Here is a 15,729-nt window from a genome sequence, read left to right as displayed (position 1 = left end):
ACCTGCAGTTGCATTACCAGCGATTTCCAAATCGATAGGGTTAATTATAATTTGATTATAAGTTGATTTTAATTGATTGAGCTGAGAGTAGATATCAAGCAAAGTTGCCAAATCAAAAAGATGACTCCACCCAGCTTTACTTTTTTGAGTGACTCACAGCACAAGAACCAATCAATTCTCAAAAATTTCATTTAAAAAACAGTCGTAATATTATCATAATTAAACACTTATAACGTAATGTAAGTTCGCAAATCTTGATGGATTGAAAGCAAATTATCAATATTTAGCTTGAGTTTTGTATCTCCCCGTTCTGTGTTATTCCATCTTCTTTAATTTGTTGATAAGTTTGTAACGGCACCAAAACTTTTTTTGAAAAAATATGACGAGACTTTTGCACACAAGTCCAGGATATCAAATCAAATCAAATGTTGAACGTATGTCTTGAATATTTTCATCTCGAGATTTCTTTTAATTCAATTTCCATTTGACTATTCAGACACTGGTAATCACTAATATCTATTAACTTTTTTTTATGGAATTCCGAGAATACATGATTAACGTTTATCCTTGACATTCGTATACTTACAAGTCGTATTAACGTATGAACAAGCGTTGCGGACTGAGTTGTGACCCGCGCGTCAAAGGCAAGTCTCGTTGTACTGAATATGAGATATGCAAGTTTTACAAGTAACAGTCGTTGTGCTTACGATTGTGAAGCCCCATTTTTTGTCCCGTGAATCACCTGGACCACGGTATTAGAATAACGAAGGGACAATAGATGTTTAATACTTTAAGTGCCATTGATCAAGTAGACAAAATGGTGAACGGAAGTGTGAAAAAATACAAAAGATGTATTAGCAATTGTATACTTGTCAAAGTAGTTGAATTCTTTTTGTGATTGGTTTATATTCGGAATAGAGTCAATAGAGTAAACGTATTTGCAATCAGTTTGATATACCAAATGAGATATTTACAACTGTGTGTGCTAAAACAAATCCTCTTGGTCTCGGAGAACCTCACACAATGGAAAAGGACAAATTAATAAAATAATAAATTTGGTACTTCAATTTCCAGGACGTCAAAGCTTTTATTACAGAAATGTAACCATTAAAAGATATATTTCGCTTCTCCTAAACCTACATGTAAATTTAATTTACGATGTTTAACTTGAACTTCAGCAGAGAAGAATCGAAAGTCTTGAGCGTAAGAAACAGTGACGAAGAAAAAAGTAATTTTCATATTCCGTTCTTCATTTCTTTCATGCTGGGAAGAACCCATCTCCATTGCAAAATTCTTTCTTTATTGTCGTTTCTTCCGTCGTGTTTGCTATGTTTTTTTATCACTAAATATAGAGATATATTTCCTTTTTGCCAATTATTTTGGTTTTTCCATTCGAAGTATTATTTAGTAGTCTAAAATGAATTATTTTCTTCAAGCTATAAACTACATAACTACCCAATATCCCGCTATTCATATTTTTTAAAGAAAATCTTTCGTCTAATTGACAACTTGAACTTTTTAAAATTCCAATTAGTGTCTTTTTTAGCTGTTATGTTTCCCATCAAATTAGATCTATATGTCGAAGTTAATCCGTATTGTTTTAACAGGATAGCTCTCCTCCACGTGTTGGTATCATTATCAGGGAATATCTCATTATGTGGTATAATTAAATAGCCACCAATATCACCAGACTTAGCGCAATTGTTTTTTGTGGGGTTATGTCAAAGATGAAAGTTATAAAATTGGTCTGACTGATGCTGAAGATATCAAATTGCATTAAAGTGTAATGATTTAAGATACTAGCTGAGGTTATTTGGAATCAATAATTGTCAAAATGCTAGATTATTTGCTTTGTCAAAAAATTATTAATTAGATATAGTGCAATTTTACATCGATACGTATTTTTGAAATCACCTATTTTTTTATTGTTAATCGAACTGTCACGTGAAAAGTTTCCAGATGGAAGATTTTTTCCAAAAGCTTATTTTTTTCTTATAAACTACTTCAAACAAAAGAGGATTACTAAAAAATCGCTCCAAGCTCAGAAATAAATGAAGCTTTCTACGAAATACGCAGCTCGACAAATTGATGAAAGAAAAATTATCTCTTTGAGAAAGTATTGAAATATGCTTCTACTAAGATATCAAAGGGATGTTTCAATTTTTAATCGTGTTTGACTATTGATAATTAAATGTCCTCGAAAATGAATGTAAATACACAAGTGGGTTTAATCATTAATGGTAATTTTATTTCGTTGATAACGTTTTATCATTCTAGCTTTGAATGACAATCTCTTTACATGTTGTAAACAATTAATACCACAAAAATAATTATCTTTAATTGATTCTAAAGGATTTTTTTATAACTATCATAAAAGTATCACTTCAATGACTATCAAAAGCGCTACAAGAAGACGTTTACAAAGTGTGTGTTAAAATATTAAGGGTGTACCATAAATAATGTCAGTTCCACTTTGTTTATTGTATAATCAAGGTCCTTCGTATTCTATGGCTCAAACCCAACGTTTCTTCAGATCTTGGTAACCATCTTTGGGCTTATTGCACTTCATGTTCAACATCTCCTTTGGATTCAATTTTTTCCCATGCATCATGAATCTGAATGAATAGTAATTTGACGATAAAAGGTCCAGAAATACCACATGTTGTGGGAGTTCAATACTATTAAGACTTTCTCAAGAGAACTCGCTTTCGATTAACTAAATCTGCATAAGAAGAAAAGTCCAGTTTCGTTGCTAAATCGTCCTCTATCTATCCACACACTACGTGTTTAAGTCAAAATTCAGTAAAATATGTGATGATATCATTCTTTAAATTCACTGGTGAGTTTTTTATTTGCTTTTTATATGAATCGGTTTTTTAAAACGGGTGTAAGTCCTAGTAAACATTCGGACAACTAAAAAAAAACTGGTTAAATCAAAATATTTCATTTGAAATATTTTTAAAATGAGAATCGCCATTTAAACAAAAAATAAATTGCAAGGAGATAAAAAACCATTATATTTCAAGTAAAAACTTATTATATTTTAATAGTGAGATAGTAAAATTACTTAAATGAGTTTAAAAGTTGGAGATTTGAGGCGCTATTTCTGATTTATGGATCTTCGTTAGTTTCTTTAACCTCGAAATCGCTGGTAATCTCTTGAGATCTGTCATCAGTTGGCCAGTAACAAATTATCGAGCATCGAAAAAGCCCCGATGCTCTCAGTTTTTTAATATTTTCCATGTTTACAGTTTTTATTGGCACTCGACCTTGGTAAGCCTCAACCGAAGGTGGGGAGAGATTATCTGCTTTTGTCTTAGCCAGTAAAAGTGATGAATAATACCATTTATTGTTTAACACATTCTTTCAACTCGATTTTTTGTAAAACCTATTTTGCCATTTCTTCAAATCTAAAACTATATCAGATGATGTAACCTCATGTAAACTCATTAAACCGTAATGAGTTTTGCAAAATTATGTCAGTTATTCCATGAACATTAAAAAATGCAGTCATGTTTCTTTAAAGCTTTAGACATAATTCCGAAATCCCTATCACACGGGAGGAAACTGTGGCCGCGAACAGGGAGATACTGAGTGACTTTCTGAGGAGGAAAATTGTGTATTCCAAAGCAATTAACTGACAACTATCTCATGCAGCATAATTCTTGAACCGGATACAGTTTCCACGTAATCAAATGCTAACGACAAAATATGTTTTTCATCTTTAGCTTCTTGTGACCGTTTACACTGCAATCCAGATTAAAACTTTTCACTTCTTGATTCATGTACTGTAAGATCTGCAACTCGGTTAGGTACATTCTTAATTTTCAACCAAACATCAATTTGCTGGCGCCAAATGGATAATTGAAATTGTCTCAACTCGTATAATGCCAATAAAATGATTTGCTTACTATAGGCCTAACCAGGTGTTTTGCATGTACAACTTCCACATCGTTTTAATCTTTAGATCAGGTGATAAAGAATACCTTTTCTTACCTTGTAATGAGTCCAGAAATCAAACAACAGAATCCATAGGAAGTGGTTTTCAAATAAAAGTCTTTTAGACTTGCTCTCTTTTAAAATGAACCAAAAAATTAAAATGCTGATTTAACATTTAACAAGCCGAATGTCATTGATAAATGAATAAATTTTCATACTTTATATTACCATCAATATAAAAATGTCATGAATTTCTCGTTTGGTGGACACATTGAGATCATTTTCGGTTTGGTCCAGGTATTAATACGGTCCCAGTTATTCATTATTGTCTGATATAATTAAGTTCTCGACTTGGGGAACGAGAACATCTGTAAACTTCACTGCCACCGAATCGATTTAACCTTCCAATTAAGGGCCAAATGAATATTAATACCTAACAATCTGATAGACATAGTAATGAAATATCTCAGGAAACCATATCCAGTTGTGGTCGGTGTAACCTCTGCATTGCTTTAATTAAACAGAACTAATATGCGGTTTATCTGCCGTTGGTTTAACAGTTTTTAGGCTTTTGTATTTAATTTGACCACGTTAGTATTTATGTATGATTAAGTCTCTTAATATCATGACAGGGAAAGACTTTGTGGTCGAGATATTGAAGAAAATAGTTCAAATTTTGAATTATTTCATTATTTTGATCCATACACGTGATTGTTTTGAGTAATTTAATATCAAACTTCTTACATAAAATCGCTAGAGATGCAATCATACGTTGAATTTCCTTTTAACGTTCCGCTTTATTTCGAGTTTAAAGGACCGTAAAAGAAATTATATCTTCTCATTTACGGGCTTTTATTAACATTCCTTTTTAATTTGAATTGGAATAGCAACGAGATTAATAGTATCAGGATTATCGTTAACCTTATTAAAACTTTATAGTTATAATTAAGCATTAAGGAATGAACGAGTAGCTCTTTCAATTAAACTACCGGAGTTAGATAAATATTTTAATTAACTTGGATTTTATGTTATCACTGAAGATACATTGGAAATGTTATTAATATAAATTGCCAAATATATTAATAATTATTATGATATTTTGTTTTAAACGAAACTAATCAACAATCGACTGTATGGGTCTTCAAAGACGAGCCAAACCCAAGAAGAGTTGTTTGCGTACGGAGCACTTTAATGAAAATGGTCGCCTGTTTTCCCGGAAAAACCAGACATGTCATAACCATTAGAAGAACGTCAATTCTGAATGGTACATCATCATTTGTTCCACAGAAGTGTCGCATTAGTTCAAGCAAAAATTTTTTTGAACAATGAAAAATCTATTCCTGTTGTATACCTTTATTTTCAGCACACTACCATAGATACCTTCGCAGATAACATTATTATTGTTACAGTAGGAGAAACTAATAAAGAAGCTGCAAACTACAACAACGAAGAAGCATGAATATACAACATAAAAAGGGAAAGCAAAATAAATGTTCGCTAGTGAGAATTTCTGCCTTGCAAACTTATAATAAATTACTGTAATACAACAAATTATGAAGTCGGTATGGACTTATTAAAATTCAATTATCAAGGAGTCTAGTCACGCCCCTTGGTACTGCAAAGCATCAACAATATCAAAGCTACTGGACACTTAAATCTTGAGGCCATCCACCTCTTGGCTACCAACGATCTAGTGGCTCAATGAAGTTGTATGCCTATTCCATAATCTAATAATCAAATTTCTAAATAATACACTTCAATATATTTCTCTTTAATATTGTCAAGGTCGAAACGATGTCTTACAAACTAGAAATATTAAAGGTATTGATTAGTAAACGTGATGGACGATTCACTGACCCAGAGATAGCAGTTCATATAAGTGAATTCAAGGATCTGCGTGAAGATTTGGAGGAGCTGGCTGGCATGAATAGTGGAAGACTGTTTTATGTAGTGAATACTCGAAGTTTGAGGTTTTTGGGTCTACGAGAAGAGTGTACGTAGGACAAAGGAAAAACGGATGTCAGATCCATACGTAATCCCGACTGTAAAACGGAGGCTCGGTCATGGTTCGGGGATGCTTTGGTGGAAGAGCGAGACCTGGTAAAAGTTGAGGGATTGTAAAGGAAAACGGATTTAAAAAAATATTAAAAAAACTGTAGTAACCAGCTGTACAAAGATTATTTGAGATAATTCAAAGGAAGAAAAAGTTGTCGATTGAGTTGTTGTACTTCCACATGTTTTGAATATCCTGTAAACAAATGGATAAATTGTCTAAATTGTTACAGAGAATGTCAATATTGTACGCCGAAATAAATAAAACAGAAGGGGGCTACGTCGATTAATCAAAAATTTATGCATATATTCTTTGAACTGTAAATATCAAAATGGATCGTATTGTTTTTATTTATCATGTATCATGCAAATTATGGTGAGGACTAAAACTTTTGACCAGGAAACAATGAATGAGTATATACAAATCACCAAAACTTTAGTTATATAACAATAATACGTAATAATTCAAGTTAAATAAGGAATACTCAATGATAAAATTATAAAATCAAATTAGAATATTTTAGAAAATACGGCACTGTAAGGAAAATGTATGAAATTGTTGTAATCACATTTTTCTCCACATTCTGTACTATAATCATCATAAGCACTTTTATCTTTGATTCATTAGATTCTTAGAATATATTTAGTAAGGAAGAAATATTTGAAGTATGTGGAAAACAAACTCATTTTGCATTTCCTTCATTCGAACTACCCACAGAAATGAATAGTTGAGAAAGTAATTGAAAAAGTTACACCGTTCCACATCTTCGCAACATAAGTAAATCCGGAGAAAACAATATTAATCTTGAAGCGGTAGTTCCATTTCTGAATTGTTGACGTTCAGGTATTTCACTTTAATAATTGTCTCAACCTTCCATTTCTTCAAAGTTTTTCTATATATCAAATCGCAAATATATTTTGACATTACGCCTTCTTAATCCTTATAGAAAATATATATCAGACTCATTCATCTTTGTAGTATATTAATGTGAATACCGAAATATGCTTACATGAAAAAACATATTAAAGTGATACAATTCTACAGACTTTTTTGTATATTTTTGATAATGAATAACATTGGTTTGCATGAAAATCGGCCCTGACACCATTCTTGACGATTCCTATGTAAAATGACCTTCTGAATCCAAATATCACTCTCCGTTTGTGAGAGACATCCCCTAATTTCACATATTTTTCACTTATTCTTCACATATTTCAACTTTTAGCAGATAAACATTATTTAAAGCAAACTATATGGCAACATACGATAAAATACAAAATTCAGTTTCTCAATAATCCCCCTCCTGCTTACTCAATCGGAATTCGATGATATCGTCAGGGATTTGGAGAAGCCTAACACTGAATTTCAACTTCTTGGATCGGTACTTCAACAGTGGAATTTCTTAGAAAAGGGCGTAAAAATATTCGCTTACAGGACCAGACAGTCCAACCTATAATCAATTTTTTCGGAAGATAAAGGTATAGTGTTCAGTCTTAGTGCGAATTCATTGGTGACAGAGCTAAAGATGTCATGAAACCCAGACAAATGGAGGCTGTTCATAAATTCGTCGAAAACAAGTTAAAAGTTGGCCAGGAAACATACGAAAATTTTAGCCGAATCCTCGATAAAATTAGTTATCATAATTATAAATGGAAACTTTGCGCTAACTTAAAAGTTGTTGCTCTAGTTACGAGCCTGCATTGAGGATTCACATAATATTGTTGTGAAAAATGTCACCCACGATACTTTGGTCCCGAAGGAAAATATTAACTTGCCACCTTTCTTCATCAAACTTGGATTGAGCAAGTAGTTTATGAAAGCATTGGACAAGACAGATGACGCATTGCTATTTTTGTAAACCTAATTTTTGTGAGTCCCCAAATAAGACAACTCCTCCAAGATTTGACGTTCATTTAACGCTTGCTTGAATTCCAAGATGTGTGTAAGAATTTTTTAGGTAACGACAAAAGTGATGATTAAATCGCTCACATAGAGTACAAGGCCATGGGATGCGACATATCCCTCAAAGTACCCTTCCTTAACTGGCAACTGGAAAACTTAGGAGCCGTCTCCGATGAACACGGGGAACGGTTTCATCAAGACATCGCTAAAATGGAGAAGAAACAACTGTAGGTACCTCAGGGTATAAAAGGAAAGAGAGCACCAAATAATGGTATATATCTTTATTATTTAAAATTGTTCACTGCTGAAATAGCACCAGACTTTTTAAACTGTTGTGCTAAATACGTATATTGAAATAATAAATTAATCCCAGCCTAAATTTCGTAATGTAAACACCAGATGATATAGTGCAATTACATATACATTTCCTACAAAAAATTGTACAAACTGTCGCATCAGCAGCTACACCACAATGTAAAGAAGACTAAGGAAGATGTGGCAGCAAAATTGAACACATTGCAACAAAAATCAATTCAACAGAGCACCAAGAGAAGTAGAAAGATTATTTTAGAAATCAAAAATGTGTTCAAAAGTACCGGGAGAAGGTAATACTCAATGAAAGTATGGATTATCCGCTATGGCGAGCTACAAGAAGGCTAAGAAATCAGCAGACAGAAATATTCCCTTGAAGTTCCATGAGGTAGCTTGGCCCTGTCTTTTATTTTTTATAAACAACCTTCACAACAAGTTTTGCTCGCATAGCAACAAAATCCAAACAGCATCTAGATTTCTTCAATTGCATCTAAATGAACTAACACAATGGTACAAGACATGGAAAATTGGAGCAAATAAAATGAGAAGTGTGCATGTAACCTTCACTCTAAAAAAAATACCTGTGAATACACTTTGATTGAAGATTAAGATTGAGTACCCGCATAATTATGAAAAGGAAGCAGTTAGGCATAGAAAACAGCTGCTGCTGATTTATAAAGGAATAATTCAAACTTTAAAATACTACAAGGTACCAGAATAAGATACTGAGCATAATTACCACATTACCAGTGCCTACTAATCGAACGGAATCTTGAAATTCCATCTGTGAAAGTGATGTTGGCGTAAGGTTAGATTAGGTTAGGTTAGGTAAGGTTAGGTTAGGTAAGGTTAGGTTAGGTTAGGTTAGGTTAGGTTAGGTTAGGTTAGGTTAGGTTAGGTTAGGTTAGGTTAGGTTAGTTATAGTGAAAGTCATCATAGCATTCATTTTATAAACTGCTTTAAAGTGAATCTGCATCTTGACTTTATCCAGCTTATAGATTATTTTCGAAAAAAATAGTGTATTGAGATGGAAAATCGACATTTTTTTGAGAAAGTTTTCATCAGCTGCCCTGATAATATAAATTATATAAGGGAGTAGTACAGTAAATAAATAAATTATTTTAAAATATAAAAATATCTTTATACATGGATATGAAATTCACTGATAATTCTGAAAATTTATTTAGACATATTCACAATCACACGAATTTTTGTGTGTAATTTTTTGAAGCATGAAAATGCTCTGTTACACGTAACTAAATGAAAATCAAAACGATTTTTTGTAAAACGTTATGCATATGAGTTGAAAATTTATATTTCTGTTTCGTTATTATTACCTCCTCTTATTCGTGCTATGTTACCAAACATCAAAGTAAATATGAACATAAAGTGAAATATTCTGTTAAAAATACATGTATTTTTTGTAACATTGATCAACTTTTTATAGGTATTGTTCCGTTGTTTGACTGTTTCAATGTATACTGGGTCTCCGGAAAGGTGAAGCGATTCTTATAAAAGATACAAAATTCTCGTTTGAAAATTTCTTGTTTTAAAGTCCATCCTTGCTCGAATAATGCAACATAATTTTAGTTTTGAAACATTATGTGGAACTCTAAAGAAAATCTTTCAATTTTCTATAGAATAGTGCCTTTCATATGGCAAAAAATACAACAGTTATTGAGGTACGTCATATTGCACACATTTCGATGGTAAACAGTCTCTGAAGACGGTAACTTGGTTATCGAAACTCACGTCAGACAGTGCGATTGTGAGTGTTGGTGCAGTGGTAGTCTAAATAGTGTGTTCAGTATTGTGATACGTGGTTCAGAATTAACATTCCATACCAAACTTAAAAATGATCGATCAACTTCCAATTTTTTTATGCTTATTTCACTAATTTTTGAAACAAAATCTGCTATTAAGTAACAAAGTTGCATCTGTTCAGCTTAACTGTCATTCACAACTGTGCTTTGTCGATTGCTGTTATTTGGACACTGCAATGAAGAAAAAATAATCCTTGGCATTTGATTAAGAGATTTTTTACAGTAGGAAAGATTCATTATAAGAAGGAAGATATGAAAAATGACGATGAAATTGAAGCAGGTAGTTAATTTACTTTGAATTCGATAGATGCAGATCTCAAAATTATACTCAGTTCATGGCGAAAATCATGTTCCAGAATTGTCGATGTTAAGGGAAAAATTAATAATTGAAATGGGATGATGAAGACCAGCTTTCATACCATCTTGTAGGTGGTCGTTCCGTGTATCTTTTCTACGGCCTCGAAAATAGAAATCTAAGCAACTTAGGTCCCGTAGTTTGTTGGCCAAATAAATAAAATTCCACCTCCTATCCAATTATATAACCCAACGAAGTAAGAATTCGTTTTTTGAAAACTATCCCTTAACTTTTTCTTGACAAAAATCATCTCAATTATTTGTTTACCTAGACGTTTAGAGACCAACGACCCTGATGCTGCAACCAATGGTGATTTGTTCCGGACCAGTGGTATATATTATGGCGATTTATTCTACCATTACTATGAAACGTATCCTGTCCACAATTATAGAGGTTATAACTTAAATTTTATGCTTTGATCCACTGGCAAACGAATATAACATTTATAAATAATGAAATAACTTACTTCATTGACCTACTAGATTGTCTCGGAACAATTTCTATTGAAATTTGTGAAGAGAAAAGACAATATCTAAAATATACACATTCATAGAATTTAGATATTTTGTATTGCTGGTCAAACAACTACAAACAACATCAAGTTGATAAAAATTGGCTAGCCAGAACCACACGTATCGATAGTTTTTCATGACCAGGTTTCCACTCTCCCCCAACTCTTATGTTAATAGATAGACTAAAACTTGTATGATCAAAAATGCGCAGAATTTGTTAATTTTCGATAATTATTCTTTTTTAATTTCATATTTTCAAATTATCGGATTCCCTTGGACATCCTAAAGACGTCGTAAACTCTATAAAATTTGTCAAATGAATTTATCTAAACAACCCTGATATGGATAGATAGTGGTTAGTGTCTATCTGGTGAAAGTATGAAGGTTCAGTTCTCGAAATCATTCCAGATGGTGGAGCTATCAATGCTGAGGTATATAATGGAGAGCTAATGCGAATGTATGTGGTTTTATCGAATAAATATCCAGTTTTGATGAACTGAAACCAGGTTCTCTTACAACAGAACAATTCTAGACTACACACTGCGGAAGGTAGGCAGAATGAGATCGAAGAACTTGATGGTATTGAGCTCTTACCAGATCCAGCTTTTAGCTCACATCTATTTATTCAAAACTATGGCAAAATTATCGCTTGAGAAAATATTTGCATGCAAAGGAGATGATGGAAGATCAATGCACCCAGCGTATCCAAAATACCTTTACCAAGGTCTCAAATAGCTTACTAAGCATTGGATTTTAAATCATGAGGCTTTCTTTTTGTATGATTCTATATATAAAGTAAACGTTGGTAATCGACATTATTTATGAGACACCATCTATAAATTACATACTTTTTAGTCATGTATTTGTGCAAATTTTAATCTTAATACTCACTTTTAACAATTGGCTGTAGCTTACTAATTAATCATATTGAAGCATGAAAAATTTGTTCCAAATTGTGAAAATTACTTTCCAAATATATTATAATTATATTGTTTTCAAAGAATCATTCGATATTGAAATTTCGATGACTTTGTTCGATTTATTGTGAATGCTTCAACTCAATTTACTTTTATGGAGGGAAGGAATATCAAATTTGATTCCAAATTTAGGCATGAAATTGATATAATATTGAAATACGATGGGAAATGAACATCAACTAAGTGATTACCGATGCGAGTTTTAGAAATTTTCCGTCCTAGCTTGGCACTTTGAAATAGAGAATTATTTTATAACGACATGTGGTATAGATCAGAGAGGTTCCAGCTCAATTTTCAATTGTAAAAACCACAAGGGTCGTTTGAAAATTTTCCAAACTGGCAAAACAACAAAGCTTGTTTGTAAATTATAAGTTTCTATTTCTGGGAACAGATAAAAACACTGTTTATTGTTACGAATTTGTTCCCGACATGGGCCGTGAAGCCGGCCCCGTCCGCTTACACCAAACTAACAGCTAAAAACCGCTAATGGCACTGATATTAAATCGACTGTGACCATAAATGATACACACGACAGTAAACGTGTTGAATAATTAGTTCCGATGGAACAAAAATAAATAAATATGGTTCCGATGGTGAAATATAATTTCTTGAAGAAATTAAAACAGATAATATGAGTTATGAGTAATCGATTATTAGTTATAAAAAATTAATTTGATCGCTCGAAGAACTAGTAAGGATGTCAAATTCGTTCAGAGATATATTCAAATTTCTATTTATACTCAATGAATATGTAAATCGCTTCAATAAACCGAAACCCAAGACAGAATTGGAACGACCTATCGAAAGATAAAAAGGGCAGCCACATGAATGAAATCGATGGAAAAACAAATGATGCCAAAAAGTCCGGAGCGTCATCCTCCACGATATCGCGCGAATAAAACTAACCGTAGCCATGTGGCGCCAGTTGAAATCTTGGTCTCGCTGAATCGTCATCTCGTTCCGCAGCATTCTATTTAACAGCATCTTTAGCGCATATTCCGGTCGGGAGTAGAAGCGTTTGTCGAAGTTTTGTTAAATTTTTGCGGCGTTTTTGGTGCCGCCAAAGTTTTTTTGTGTATCTTTTATTGGACAAAAAAGTGATTATTTGTTATTGACTTTGTACGGTGAAGTTATGGTGAGCAAATTTCAAATATACATACTTATCAAACTTTTTAAGCCACATTGAATTATTAAGAAAAACTACAGATTTATTGGCTATATAATTATGGATCTTGGGATGAATATTTATATTAGATGTATATTTGTTAAAAAACAAATTTTCAGTTAGTAATTTTATATTTAAAAATGGGTTTGTTTGATATAATGCAAGTATTTTTGTTATTTTTGCTTCAATTCTAGTTATACAGGATTTTCCGGGAAATAAGTAGATGACGTAGAAATGCTACAAAAAATTTCTAATACGACCCCTCGTTTTCTAAATTATACAATCGGACACAATGAAATTTCAATGGATGATTACGTATATTTAACGGAATAAATAATTCTACACTACTATCTGAAGGCCAGGGGCGGCTTAAACGCAGAGGTTAACAATCCGAAACTTTTACATCAACAATCTAAAGATAGCAAAAATCGATTTTAAAAAAATAAGTACTCTTTGTTCAACTCGATAAAATGGTTTCGGTAATATATAGATATTTGGATCGTTGTACATTCCTAGGAAACAGTCTGAAGAAAATGATCATAAATTGTAATTATTTATTTAAAATACTTATAGGAGGTATTTGATGTATGTATTTGACTTCGGTAACTCTTAAGAAACCAGAAGGTTGTATACTGAACGCTTTCCTAGCAGATTTGTCTACATAAATTAAGTAAACTAGTTTCCATTATTTTTTTATAAAATGTGTCCTATCAAAAAAAAAGGTGGCGATAATCAACAATGAACTATACGAACAGCTTTAAAGCGAAATGAATTAGATGCAGTTGATACTGATCACACAACTAGCGTATGCAAAATTCCACTTCAATTCAAAATCAACGTATCAACCACAACTATCCATAGGATTCTTCAAGAGCTGCTTTTTAGTCCTTTCACGTCCAGAAAAGGCATGCTATGATAATAGAGGATTATCTAGCAAGATTAACCTACCCTCATTGGTTTCTAGATAAACAACAAGTTGATAATACATAAGTATTACAAAACATCACCTGCAGCTCCGTTAAACCTCCAATTTGATTTAAATAGCAAATGTGGTTTAGTGACACATCCTTTAAAAGATAATTTATCTTGCTACGTCTAAATTTTTCTAATTTGTTGAATAACTCTGAAGATATTGTGAATTGATTTGTTGAATATCAGCAATACGAACTCTCATTTCAGAAAACTGAAAATTAAATTAAGTACTAATATAGAATAACACAACAATATTTGAAAAAAAAAACGTTTAAACAGCAATTAATATTTTGTATCAGCCATTAGACATCTTCTTAGAAAGCAACGTCCTTTGCATAATGAGCAGTTACCATATTTCGCCAAAACAAAACTTTTTTTATGAACTGCAATAATCTAGCTCTAAAACACCCTTTCCCATATGTTTTGGCGTTACAGGAATTTCCATAAGGACAAATATATGCTTCTGAATTCACTTCTTCGCTTTTCTAATAATAATAACTCTTATTTTTCACTGTTTCACTTTCGTCAAAAGTAAAATATGAATCGTCGTCGATGATTTCCAAAGCTTCATCGGGTGAAACTCGTTGTCACCAAGACTTCTAAGTTTTGATTTTTGTTCCATTTGTTGCTTCTCAGAATATTTGGCTGCCGATTTTCGTGATTTTTCACATTCTGTTACTTTAGAATATTGTCGATTTTGAAATTTCACACTTTTTCTTGAGCTGTTTAACCGAAGCTTCTCTCTATTATTTTGAAAGTTTTTTGGCTTTTCTGTCTGATCCTCAATCAATCTGTCTCAACACACCGACTGATATCGTAAATTGTTTGTCTGGGTATTCCCATTCTTACAAATTGATTAATCGTTAACGATTTCTTCAGGATTTGATTTTGTTCATAAAATCTGGCAATTATCTTACGTCGTTCGTGTTCTTTTAGGCTGCTCCCTGATTGGATACCGTTTAAAAAAGCTTTCTATGATATCTGTATGAATTTGATCAAAATGTTTAGTACTGATTTGACCGTAAAATCAGCATGTCATCCAGCGGCGAAGATGAAGTTATAACGATGTTTGTTTATTTGGACACATCCTTACAGTGAAAAAAATTTAAACCGTGGCGTATTTGTGGCATCTAAGGAATTATTTCACTCTATATACAGAATGAACCAAGCTTTCTCGATAAAGTGAATATTCATGTAGTGTGTAATTATACACACATAGGTGTTTTTCAATCTCGAGCACCAATGTTTACATTTTCGATTCTACACAAAAAATTCGAAGAAATGACGAATATTCTGCTGCTATTCACTTGGGTGATGCAGAGCCTCGACTGATCTTGCATACCGAGAGCAAATCATATCTAGAACGAATCCTAGCGACCAATTCGAATGTCTCTATTTGATAACATAGCGTTGGTATGCATGCCAGGGCTCCCTTCTAAAATGACACAAACATTTGAAGATTTGTCTTCAGCTGTTGTGAGTTTTCTGCGCCACGATTTGGATAAATATTTTACTGCACCAATTGGTTTTAGGGAGATGAATTTTTGAGAGCTGGGAACACTGATGCATGCTGTATAGACTGTCACTTCGGTACAGAAACTCTACTTGTTAATGAAGGAGCAGCTTAAAAGATATTTTAGTGATTAATTTGTCGATGCGTCACTACGAATAGAACAAACTGTATAAAATTGATTATGGATGTGTACTCAAAAATGATGA

The 15,729-nt window shown here is 32.6% G+C and overlaps 1 protein-coding gene across 2 annotated transcripts in view; it reads left to right on the top strand.

The window, feature by feature from the left end:
• The first annotated feature begins 12,796 nt into the window (after window positions 1–12,796).
• LOC130448872 (fasciclin-2) overlaps window positions 12,797–15,729 on the top strand; it is a 177,585-nt gene continuing 174,652 nt past the window's right edge. Inside the window, exon 1 of one of the 2 annotated variants that reach the window (XM_056786439.1) lies at window positions 12,797–13,008. The gene's annotated coding sequence lies outside the window, so the exon portion shown is untranslated. The remainder of the gene's footprint in view (window positions 13,009–15,729) is intronic. The other variant, XM_056786440.1, reaches the window with a different exon arrangement.

This window comes from Diorhabda sublineata, chromosome 9 (genome assembly GCF_026230105.1).
Source record: "Diorhabda sublineata isolate icDioSubl1.1 chromosome 9, icDioSubl1.1, whole genome shotgun sequence".
Taxonomy (NCBI): domain Eukaryota; kingdom Metazoa; phylum Arthropoda; class Insecta; order Coleoptera; family Chrysomelidae; genus Diorhabda; species Diorhabda sublineata.
This window is presented reverse-complemented; position numbering and strand designations above follow the sequence as displayed.